The 12694-nt window shown below is 43.6% G+C and overlaps 1 long non-coding RNA gene across 1 annotated transcript in view; it reads left to right on the forward strand.

Annotated features, from left to right (window-relative positions):
* The first annotated feature begins 10853 nt into the window (after window positions 1-10853).
* The window catches only part of LOC308473788, a 31199-nt gene continuing 29358 nt past the window's right edge, over window positions 10854-12694 (forward strand). The window contains exon 1 of the long non-coding RNA XR_013984321.1: window positions 10854-10954. This is a non-coding gene — a long non-coding RNA (uncharacterized lncRNA). The remainder of the gene's footprint in view (window positions 10955-12694) is intronic.

The following is a 12694-nucleotide window of genomic DNA, read 5'->3' on the forward strand; positions in this document are numbered from 1 at the left end:
GGACTGCTTCATTAAATGAGTTTTGTGATCTGTTTACTTGTTATCTTTGCAAAGGCAAATTCAGCACTTCTGCCATTTGGTGCCATTCGTAGTGGCTTTATGCTAACGGAAAGCCCTGGGATGTGGTCAGTCTCCCATCCAGGACAGTCCTCAGGCAAAGCCACTTCAAATGCACTCCACGGCCTTTGGAGGTGGTCATGACATTATAAAGAGGGATGCAGAGGAGAACTTAGAATCATTCCCAGATTACATCCCTGGGTTTTTGCAAGGATCACAACTTACCCCATATTTTCAGCTCAGCTTGGCAGTTTGACAGGAGCTGGCCGAGAGCACGCTGCCAGCATACATATTTTATGGTTTGTCTAAATATTCTCTCTTATAATTAAATATTTGAGCATGTTTTAATACAAATGTAATAGATTGCTTTTCTCTCTTTCCTGATGAGCTGCTGTTTAAATGCTCCGTTATAATAAATATTTATAAAGCATTTATAAATAAAATATTAATTGCTCAAAATGACATTTTAATGTGGTGCTAAACGTCCAAGGAACGCTGTGCTACATGAAGTCATATCAGTCTGGGATTTGTGAGCTCAGAGGCAGGGATGGCACTGAGTCAGAGGGCTATGAATAATCCCTGCCTCAGCAGGCTACGGTGGGAGCTCTCTCAGGCAGCAGAAAGCAAACAATGGACAGGTTCTCTGCCACCATGACTGATTTTTCCCTTTCCTTTCCTTGGGCCTACTGGCATGAGAAATAGCAAGAACCTGTACAAAGTTCATTGAGCTTCATCTGAACTTGAGGGGGAAATATTGTTAGGTATACTGTATATTTCATTCTTGCAAACACAGCTACAAAGGTTCTTGGTCCACAAATATATTTATCCCCCATATGCACCCATATTAGTGACTGTGACAGCCTGAGAGAAAAGAACTGTTTTGTCCCAATATTACAAAAGGTTTCCCTCTCTGGTTGCCTAGAGGTCCATAGCACAGGTGTGTAGCTATTCACCTCATGTACAGTGGTACCTTGGGTTAAGTACTTAATTCATTCCGGAGGTCCGTTCTTAACCTGAAACTGTTCTTAACCTGAAGCACCACTTTAGCTAATGGGGCCTCCCGCTGCTGCCGCACCACCGGAGCATGATTTCTGTTCTCATCCTGAAGCAAAGTTCTTAACCTGAAGCACTATTTCTGGGTTAGCAGAGTCTGTAACCTGAAGCGTATGTAACCTGAGGTACCACTGTATTTCAAAATAAGTGTTCATAGCATAGGCTGCATCTTAGGATGGTCTCACTGATCCATTTCCCCTGCAATACATAATGGGCTGGCTGGAATGGCCAAGAGCCACACAATAGTGCAAGAAAAGCTAGAATGTGTTGTTGGACTCAAGTTCCTATCAGCCAACATGGCCAATAGTTAGGAAAGATGGGAGCTGTAGCTCAACAAAGTTTGTACATATTTGTACATTTATATAGACTTATGGTTCTAGGGTGAGTCAGATCTTCCTACAGGAGCATGTAAAGCTAGAGCAATGCAGACTTGAATCCCACCCAGACTATATCATAGTATATATTTAGACAAATACTTAACAATTCCTTTGTGAACGATGGAGTAGAACTGAGCATATTTCTTTTTTTTCTTTCAATTTTTTTTATTGATTTTCCAAAAAAAAAAAAAATTTAAACAGACAAACGAACAAACAAACATAAATCTCAACCGTAATTAAACCAATCTTAGTAACATTGTTAAGTGACTTCCTTGTATCCCACTGGTTGAATTTCAGTGTATATCATTTTAACAGTTTTCCAAAACCAATTTTCTCATAAAATTAACTTAATCACTTAACATCTTTCTTTCTTTCTATTTTGGCATTAAACATATTAATTCCTAACATTACATATTTAAATCCTAAGCCTATCTGATATTTGCAAGCTTTTCCATTTAAATTAACTTAACATATTTAAGTAAATAGTCTTTAAATTTTATCCATTCCTCCTGGTACTCCTCCTCCTTCTGGTCGCGGACTCTTCTGGTCAGGTCAGCTAGCTCCGAAAAGTCCATCATCTTCATCTGCCATTTCTCCACTGTTCGGACTTCTTGTGTTTTCCAATCCTTAGCTAACAAATTTTTTGCTGCAGTTGTGGCATACAAAAACAATTTAACATCTTTCTTGGGCAATTCCAAACCTATTATTCCAAGAAGAAAGGCCTCTGATTTCTAGAACTGAGCATATTTCTGCATCTCATAAAACTTTCTGTGTTGGGGATCAGTGGAGCACCATTCTACGAGCAGAAAGCTTTTTGTTGCCTCCTGCCTTGGACAGGAGCTACATCATTTGGCAGATTTTTGCTTCTTTAAAAGTGCACCTGAGGGATCCAAAGCTCTCCTGTTGCCCTGGAGTGGGGAAGGGTGGAATCTTTGGAGCTGGCATAGTTTATTTCCCTCCCATTGGTTCCAACTGGTGTATAGCTAGCTAGCTAGCTAGATAACTAACCAACCAACCAACCAACCAACCAACCAGATAAATAGATAAAGATATATACACGCACTCAGAAAGGAGAGGGAAAGTGTCAACCCCCTCACAACTTGTTCCCTGCTAGCACCAGACAGATAAGACATTGGATTTGCTGGTTTGCCTGCCATTTAATAACCATCCCTTGGCCTCATAGGATTGCTCTGTCAGAGTGTTTTTGGATTTGTTATGAGTCATCTGTTGTGCCCCAAACTCAGGGTAAAATATAAATTATTTTAATATGCACATCAAGCTTTAAACCAATTACTTCAATCCTGTCAGATATTACCTCAGAAAACTTGAGTGGATACCTTGAGAAGAGAATAAGCAAGAGTGCTCATTCCAACCATATTTGCTGTATATATTCATTTCCAAAGCACTGCTCCAAAACTACACTTCAGTTAATTAACGTAATAACCTTCCATTACTTTATTGACTACTGATGAGCATTATCAGAATTTCTGGCACAGGTGTTAAGAGACAATGTTCACAACAAGTGAGTTTTTAAAGGAACAGCTGCCATCCTCCAATGGATAATGCCTCTGGACGCTATTTAACTTGTCACTGAGAGGACATTTGACAGGATAGACTGGCAATAGTGACATATTTGGGGATGGAGATACCTTCACCTCATGAGGTGAAAGTATAAGGGACCTGGATTGCAGATCTGTGCAAATTTACTTAGGCGTAAGCCTCGTGGAACACAAAGAAATTTACTTCTGAGTAAATATGTTTTGGGTTGTAGCAAGTATTTTCATGCCTTAAAACTCACCCCTTGTTTTTACTGAAATGGAGAAGGATGTTTTCATCTTTTTTCTCATCTAGAATTTAAACTGTGGCGTCATTATTATTTTCTGACTATCAAAGGGTTGAAAGTGACTTAAATTAGAATATGTCAAATGATAATGTTTCTACGGATTTTGAATGGATTATTAAATAATCAACACTTCTAAGGCAATGTTGAAAGATTACTTCAGTTGCTTCAGAATACAAAGAACTTCACTGTCTGTCAAACATATATTTCCTGCAATATGGTACCAAGGCCACTGAGTCTTCTCCCCGCCCCTCCACACCCCACCCCGCCCCGCCCCCCAATTTTTCCTATGTTTTGCAATGGTAGAAATGCAGAAAAATAAGGAGACAGGTTTACGGGCATTTGAAAAACCCCTGTTTGCTGTTGGTTTCTATATTAAACTTTCACACACACCCTTTTGTCCAAGTGGCAAAATCTCAGTTATAATCAGGTACAGTGGTACCTCTGGTTACAAACTTAATTCATTCCGAAGGTCCATTCTTAAGCTGAAACCGTTCTGAACCTGAGGTATCACTTTAGCTAATGGGGCCTCCCGCTGTGCGCACGCCTCCACTGCATGATTTCTGTTTGCATCCTGGGGCAAAGTTCACAACCAGGAGCAGCTACTTCCGGGTTAGCGGAGCTCATAACCTGAAGCATTCGTAACCAGAAGCGTTCGTAACCAGAAGTACCATTGTATTCAACTTACAGGCCTGTCCATGGTCTTCTGGTTGCACAATGGGGCTTCCTGCCCCTCCTCCCCTTGCATGTCACCTACAACTGGCTTGGGGAAGGGGACCAGGAGAACCTTCAGAACACCATGTGGGAGAAGGAAAAGGGGGGGGGATGTTTCAGCTTGTCGTGATGGAATGATTAACATAGTGCAATGTTGAATTCCTTCTCTTAGTTTTAACCAGTGCATAAAACTGTTCTATGTTAACATCCACAGGACATTTCAGGTTCCTATGTTTAGATCTGATAAGAAATGAAGTAAATTTCAATGTGTGACCTTGGACCAGTCATTCAGAAGATGAAACAGAGAGGACCTCTTCTCCCCGTATGAAATGACCCAGACCCTGCAATCACCATCTGAGGCTCTTGTTAGGTTTCTGTTATGCCACTGTACAGTTCTTAGAGTCACAAGACTCTGTTGACATTCCAGACTGTGGGAAGTCTCACGGGAGACAGGAGATGGATGTAGATGTTACTGGTTTCCTATTTCTTTGTTCTGTTGTTTTTCTGTCTCTCACAGAGAGCAGATGTATATTCTTTTCTGTCTTACGTAGTTAGAAATAAAGTAGCAATGTAGCACATATTTCTGGCTCCTTCTGGAGAGCATGCCTGAAGCCTCATTCAAAGGCTTAGGTCGTTCATCACCATCGGAGGAGAGCCTGGATGGGTTCTGAAGATACGTCGGAGGAGTAGCCATTACAGCTCGGTCGTGTGGAGGCTCTGATAGCTCTTCTTCATGTGCCTCCTCTGCAAGAAGTCTGGAGGGTAGCAACATGAGGGTGGGCCTTTTCTGCAGTTGGAAAAACCACAAAAAACCACGTTACTTTAGGCACATGGTGGGCTGCTACCTCACCACTCAAAGTGTGTGAACCAATGCACTGATAGAGAGAGTTCCAACAGTAGCTGTACTTACTGTTATGCCAATTCTTAAGATCCAGTGGTCATGGTCTAGCTAGAATTTAAAATTCCAATGGGAAAGCTGTAATGAAACTAAAAAGTGCTTAACTAAAGTTGGTCCATATCCAATGCTATTAACAAAAAACAAAAGTGGTGGGTGTGTTATTAGCACCCAAAGCCTTTTATCACATAATATCCAAAGTGCCCAGGCTTCGGAATTGAAACTTTTGCCCCACGCTGCAAATCGATCTTCTGTACACCTGCCTGCCAAATATATATTTTCATTTCTTTGGCTCAGCACCGGACCCAACTGCAAAGGTCATTTGTTGCAGGCAATTTGTACGATTGCATTTGGAGGGAGAGGGAGAGTTAAGGCTTCAAAATGCCATTGTGCCAGGCTCATGACAGCCAGAGGAAAGCATTGTATTTAGAGCCAAATGACAAGTAGGCTAAGGTCCACAATGCACCTTCAAAATTGCCTGTGTCAATTGCCTTGGAGACTCACTGACAGATTCTGACAAGTCGGTGAGAAAGTACCATATTTAATCTATTTAAAACTAGAGTGGACAAAACACTTGAGAATATACTACTGGAGTAGGGGGCAGTGAGCAGGATAAAAGGGTGGGTGGGAAGAGTGACATTAAAAACCTATGGTGACAAACGGGATTAGTGAGTAGTCTAACAGCAACTGCACATTCCCACCTAGAGGCTTTGGAGAAATTTATGAATATTTATCTGGGTGTGTGAGACATAAACTATGCATTTTGCAACTGCATCATGTTATAATAAGGGCAGCATACAAAACTGGAGAGAACAAAGGTATGCAAGGTCTCTTATTTTGAGACACCTTTTTGATCCTAAATAACATGGGTATAATTGTATACAAAATGTTAAACTAATAATATTGTAGCATATCATACTTGAACGGGATATAAAAGCTTGTGATCTGACTCCCCATCCTCAGGGGATGAGGCCTGGAATCTAGAAGGAAAATCAGAGCAAGAGAGGGAGTTGTCCTCAGAACCAACCCCAGTGGTCCCAGAAGCTCCAGGCCAGAAGCCCATATTTCTGGCACAGCTTCAGCCTGAGGAGGTTGTGTTGCCATCCTCAGACTCTGTAGCCCAGAAGCCCCATCAGAACCACGGCCTCCCATGAGCTTCACTTTACCACAGCATGCCACAATGAAGCCTGCTTTCCACCTCTCCAGCCCCATTTCCGAAACCACTTGTGTTCAAAGCCACTATTTCCCTTTTATTTTCCCTCTCACACTTCTCCCTTGTCCAGTCCTCAGCTGCCCCATGTGTGAGAGAGATGAAGGATGTGAAGACCTAAAATATTCCATAGTACTTCACTAAAACCTCTGCTGTTGATTTAAATCACTGTTTTCCTCTTAGGTCCCTTCATCCCTGCTTTACTTAAACTTCTCCCATTGTTTTAAACCACCACTTTCTCCCTCTCAGCACCCGTCCCTTCTCGCCCCCATGCCTTGGCCACTGCTGGTGTGAAACTTGCCCTCACTTTGGGTCATCTCTCACCCCGTCTGCATGCAAATCCCAGATTGTGGTGAGCACTATAAATCCTCCAATGTGGGGCACAATGACTATTTTATTGGTGTGTGTACATGTTGGAGAGGGGGAATGGAGTGGTGCCATGGCTAATGTGTCTGTTTAGGATTGCAGGAGTTCAATGTTCAAATTCTCACACAGCTATGAAGCCTACTTGGGCAAGCTTAATACAACTACCTGAAAGGGTTGTGGTAAGGATGGGGGTGGAGGGAATATTATATACCACTTTGCACTCTTTGAAAGAAAAACAAGAAGCAGTGTAAGTAACAAATGAAAGTAAGTCAATGCCGTGTACAAAGTGCTATTTGTTAGTTTTCTGTTTCCTCCCACCCCTGTAATTCCACTGAATTATGACTTGTAATGTTTTCTGTGGTGCTCAGCATCCTGTTACCACTAGCTAAATATTATTGAAAGAGATTAGAGGGGCGCTGTGCAAATGCAGACTTGGAAAAGTAGGTCATCCCCATTTCACTTGCAAAGCAGTCGTCTCTCGCAGTACATTTTGCTGTCCGGCGAAATTACTGCTAGTTGACAAGAAACCACATCGTTATGCGTGGTCATCTGCAAACCTCAAGGAGGATCTCCAGGATGAGGAAACTGCTGATTAGAGGAGTGCTGTCAAGTGCAGGCAGGAGAAGCTTCACTCCTTTTATGCACATTGCTGATGCTTCCCACGGACAAAAAATCTCTCTTGCACAGTGTGTTGTAAAGGAATTTGGTTAGCGACTTGTGTTCACTGGGAGGATGCACTGCGATTGCAATGACCAGACAAACAGCTGGCTCCCTCTCTTTTTTTGTGTGCAATGCACTTATCTAAATGCTATGAAACTGAATCATGAAAAATGTTTCGCTCAATGCTGTACAGTTTTCAGATCCAAAAGTTTGTAGGCTTCTATTGAGGGGTTTGAAAACAATATTCATGAAAACAAAAATAAGTGCAACTTATTACCCAAATGATTTAAGTCTGTGTTTCTATGGTAGGGACGCGGGTGGCGCTGTGGGTTAAACCACAGAGCCTAGGACTTGCCGATCAGAAGGTCGGCGGTTCGAATCTCCGCAACGGGGTGAGCTCCCGTTGCTCTGTCCCTGCTCCTGCCAACCTAGCAGTTCTAAAGCACATCAAAAGTGCAAGTAGATAAATAGGTACCACTCTGGCGGGAAGGTAAACGGCGTTTCCGTGCGCTGCTCTGGTTCGCCAGAAGAGGCTTAGTCATGCTGGCCACATGACCCAGAAGCTGTATGCCGGCTCCCTCAGCCAATAAAGCGGGATGAGCACCGCAGCCCCAGAGTCGGTCATGACTGGACCTAATGGTCAGGGGTCCCTTTACCTTTACCTTCTATGGTAGCTGTAGTCTAAAAGCCCAGTTCCTAAAAGTGGCATAGCAGAATCAGCCATGGACTATGACATTGCAGGGGCTTAAGTAGGAGTTTGTATTTTTGGTGATGCTACATGAAAAATAACATCTCAGTGGGAAGACTAGGCCAAATCCTTCAGCCTGACATGTTAGCTTTCTGCATACAAGGTTCTGGGGTTTGCGTTTGCAGGAGAGCAGTTAGACACACCAACCTCCATCAGCAATTAGAGAAAACATCACATTCTTCTCTCCACAGGAAGGTCCATCTGGTTTTTCTTTCTTTCTGAAGGAGCCTGGGAGACAATTCCCTTTACAAAATGCTCCTGCCATGATGTTGGTTTCAGTACTTTGTTAAAAGTACACAAGCTTTATCATTGCACTACTGATTTAGAGTCACTGCTTCACAATCATGAGCATGCAAACGTGTCTTTAAATCTCATCGAGAATATATGTGGCCACACTTTTTCCTTTAATGAAAACAAGATCTGCTGCTGCTGCTAGCAGGGGAGGAACCTGTGTGAGTCTGCCTCTCTTTTGGGGGTTCAGAACAGGATATTGAAGCTCTCATTCTTTTTCCCTTTTCTTTTTTTGCACAAAGGCAGCCACATCACCCACACACTGTGTGTCAAGAGGAAGGCATTCAATCAGCTGGGACATGGCATCAAAACACAGCGTGTTCCAGCCCAGAAACAGGGGGAGAAAGAAAGAGAGAAGGAGAGGACAAGAAAGAAAGGAGGGGGACCCTCTTCCCTGGTCCTTTCATTTCGGAAGAGACAGGGCAGTAAGGAAAGTGGAATTGGTGCAGTGGGTCTAGTGCTCAGCCATGTATGGGGGCGATGAGGTGAGCCATGAAATCGGCATTTGAAACACAACTAGGAACTCAGCCAAAAACAGCAGAGTTTGCTTTGGCAAAGCATAAAATATATGTGTTTAGATGAACACGTACCCTTGCAGAGTCCTGAGCACAGCAGGTACCCGATCCAGGCACTTTTGATGCAACCAGTGGGATTCTGGGGGTAATCTCCACACACGTTATTGTAGGCATGGGATGAATTAAGACCCTGGCTCTCCCCGTAACCTACAGTACAGTGGGAGAGAATTGTCTTGTTAAGCACTAGAAAGAATTTGGCAGACTTGCCAGAAAGATCTTGCTAACCACAAGGATTAACACAATATGGAATGCTTCTAAGCGGAGCATGAAAGGCAGTGACAGACTTCCAGAGCTTGGCAAGGGAGCAAGACCAGCTGGGGGTAGCTCTTTTGCTGTCACTGCAGCCTCACATGGACCAAAGGAGGGTGGATAGATGAATTGGCCAAATTTTGATTAACCTAGGAAGTGATCAAAATAGTAGTGCTATATATGTTTTAAAAACCTACAACTACAATGATGCCAATAATGCCTGTCTGTCTGTCTATCTGTCTATCTATCTATCTGATTTGTGGTTGGACAGAGCTTGAAGAAGCCATCTGCCCAAACATTCTGGCCTACATTTCACCCTCCCAGATGCCTTTTTGTGAAACCTCCCACCCTATCCCACATGCAACAGGAAAGCTTGAAAGAAAAGAAATTCTACGGTTGCAATCCAAAGTGGTAGAGCCTACCAGTAGCAGGTGGTGTGGTTTTTGTGGTATGTTGCATATGCTGTCCCCTGTTTCAGATGTGAGCAGGGCAGGTATGTGAATAAACAAACAAGCATGGCTGGATGGCCCAAAATGGGACATTATGCTATGGTTTAGAATCTTCTGGCCCTCCAGACATTTTTGGAATGTAACTTCTAGTATGGCTAATGATCATGGGTGATGGGAGTTGGAGTCCAACAACATCTGGAGGACCTGCGTTTCCCCAGCTCTGGCACAGACCATTGTTAAGATGCTGAGACTTACAGCTGGTTCACATCTACATCATTGTATTATTGTGCTCTTCAGTCTTCCCTAACCTCTGGCCCTCCAGATGTTGTTGGACTTCAACTCCGATACCCCCAGTCAGCATGATCAATGGTCAAGGATGATGGGAACTGCAGTCCAACAACTTCTGAAAGGCCCTGGGCTGGGGAAAGCTGCTGTACCTGGTGACTGCAAGTGAAGATATCAGACTAAAGCATTGTGCTTGAGGTGACATGCAGAAACATGGGCATTTTGTCACAGATAGGTCTGTCATGGTCCATCCCCAGGCCATCACTTGATGGTGTAGTCATGAATTGCTGAGAATGTACATCTGAACCAGCGCTTGTGGAGTTACGAGGGTGTCACTACTTTCTTACTTGAAGTACATTCAGAAAGCACTGGATACTTAGTTATGCCTATTGAAAAGGCAGCTGGGGTTTAATTTTTCAGTATATCATGAGACTCTTGATCTCAGGATTGTGGGTTGTGGGTTCAAGCCCCACAATGGGCAAAATATTCCTGCGTTGTAGGGGATTGGACTAGATGACCCTCGTGGTCCCTTCCAACGCTACAGTTATACACATGGCTGTCTTAAGCATATGCGGTGCCAGGGTGCAAAGATCTGCCCAGTGCCCCCCCAGGTTGCCCAGTCCCAGGCACTTAGGAGGGCGGAGCTGGCCGGCTGGCCGCCTCAGCATCTTGCTGGCTTAGTTGTCTCCGAACTTGCGGTGCAGAGCCGCAGCAGAAGAGCCCACTGTAGCACCCCAACCAACAGATGGGCTCTTCCCTGGACTCAACTCTCGGGCCCTGGACTCTCGGCCTGGCCCCCCCCTGAGAGCCCAGCACCCAGGTGCCCCACACCCCTAGGGCCTATGGGTAAGACGGCCCTGGTTATACAATTCTATGATTTCATGATTCTCAAAAAAAGGAGGTGCTGGCACGGAAGCCTGCCCAGAAGTCACACATTGTAATCCGAAAGCCTCACCTGCCTTCCTCAAGCCCCAGCTCTGTGTGGGTGGACTCGGAGAATCATTCTTTCCTCTGTTGCAGCACATCTGTCACTGGGCTCTGATAATGAAAACAGGTTCCAACAACCCTAGTAAGGCCTGGTACATATGTAGCCTGTGGACTGCCACTCTTTCCTCAGTCCCCCCCTCCTTTTAAAACAAGAAGCCACTGTTCTCATTCTAAACATTTCCACAAACACACGGCCAAGTAAGTAATCTCCTTTATCATTACTAAAAACACGCGCATCATTTCTTTAGTCGCATTTTCCGCGTTTGTCCCCTTAGTTCTTTCTTTTCCCTATTTGTGCAAGAAATGCAGATGCAAGGGTCCCCCACCCACCCCACTGTCCCACCATCCCATATTCTGGCTCTTTTGATCGGATTGCTGAATCTCCCCCCCCCCCCAAAAAAGACCCTTTGAATGACTTGTTAGGATATTGCAACAGCCTTGCTGAAGTTATAAATGTTTGCCATATGGCAACTCAAGGACTTTGCCGCTTCCCAGTTCACCCCTGTTGTCACTTCACTGGAGTCCGTCCAGGGATGAAATCAGTGCTATTTTTTAAATGCCTGAACACCAGCAACATTAATCTTTCAAGAAGCTAGCCCATACTTTAAGGAGATGAATAGTTATCTCCCGGCAGTGATGCCGCCGCAGTCTCTTTCTGACCTCTGGGCTCTGCTTTTGTCCTAGTAAGGGAGCCCCAAGGGTAGGGCCAGTGAGCTGCAAGTCCTGGCTTTAGGATGTCCTCTGGCAGCAATCACACAAGTGACATTATTAACATGCCCAGCAGAGGACTGAACTTGGCACGTCAATTTCTTATTTGAATTAATTCCCAGGCAGGCTCCATTTATGACCTTTATTGCAACCACATTATGGCAATGCAATGGTTGTTCGGGACATTCTCTATATTCTGGGTTGCTAAGGACATAGGCAGAGGCAAATGGAAGAGAACAGGCTTCTGCTCTAAAACAAAACTTAAAGCAGGAAATGCTTCTAGACAGATAAATCAAGATTTTTTTCCCGGTCAACTCCAATAAGGGAACAGGGTGTTTCCATGGCTAAGGGAAAAGCCTTCACTAAGCCAAAAAGAAAAAAAGATGTAGGTGGGGGGGGGGATAGAGAGAGGGGAAAAGGGAGTTGAGTATTCACTACTTGAGCATCTGTGTCACTGAGCCGTCTAGTAATGTTGGCACCACAAAGGAAATGAAATGACAAACAAAGAGTAGACTGAAAGATTATGAAAGACCACTGGCATGTCTTGCAACTCCCACATGAATGGAAATGTGCTTCTTAGAGAATTAGACACCCCTCTCCTTGTGTATGTTTCCTTAATTCCTATTCACACACAATTCGGACTGAGAAGATACAGTCAGCGAGAGGCAAGCATTCTCCAATAGCCCACCAATTTCCAGAAACATATGCAGGAACTCATATAAAAGCCGTCAAACCGGCCATGATTGCTAGGACTGACAGTGCTGATGGCAGACATATTTTTGTCCTACAGTTTCTTTAATACTTCCATGGTGCCTTTCCTAATGGGAGAAAGAGACAGCTGTTGCCAACCTCAAACCTTTAAAGTCTGGAGTCAAATATTTCAGGTCATGAAATGCATTAAAAACGTCGTAGGATTTTTGTTTTTAAAATATCTCTCTCTCCCCCCTCCCCTTTGTGTGTATTATTCTATCTATACAGAAATGCAATATGATTGCTACATTTCTGTTGGAAAGGGGCAGGAAAAAGAGTTTGCTTCAGTCAATAATATGTATTATATAGTATGTATATATTATATGATGGCATGATTGTAAATTTACATGAGACAATTCATAAATCAATAAACTATTACGATTACTACTGCTATAAAATGATGTAACTAGATCAGTGTTCATAAAGGCTACTATTTTTTAATAGTTTGGAAGGTAGGTAGCTTCTCAGTGGTTGAAATTT

This window comes from Podarcis pityusensis (assembly GCF_964106645.2).
Source record: "Podarcis pityusensis genome assembly, chromosome: 3".
Taxonomy (NCBI): domain Eukaryota; kingdom Metazoa; phylum Chordata; class Lepidosauria; order Squamata; family Lacertidae; genus Podarcis; species Podarcis pityusensis.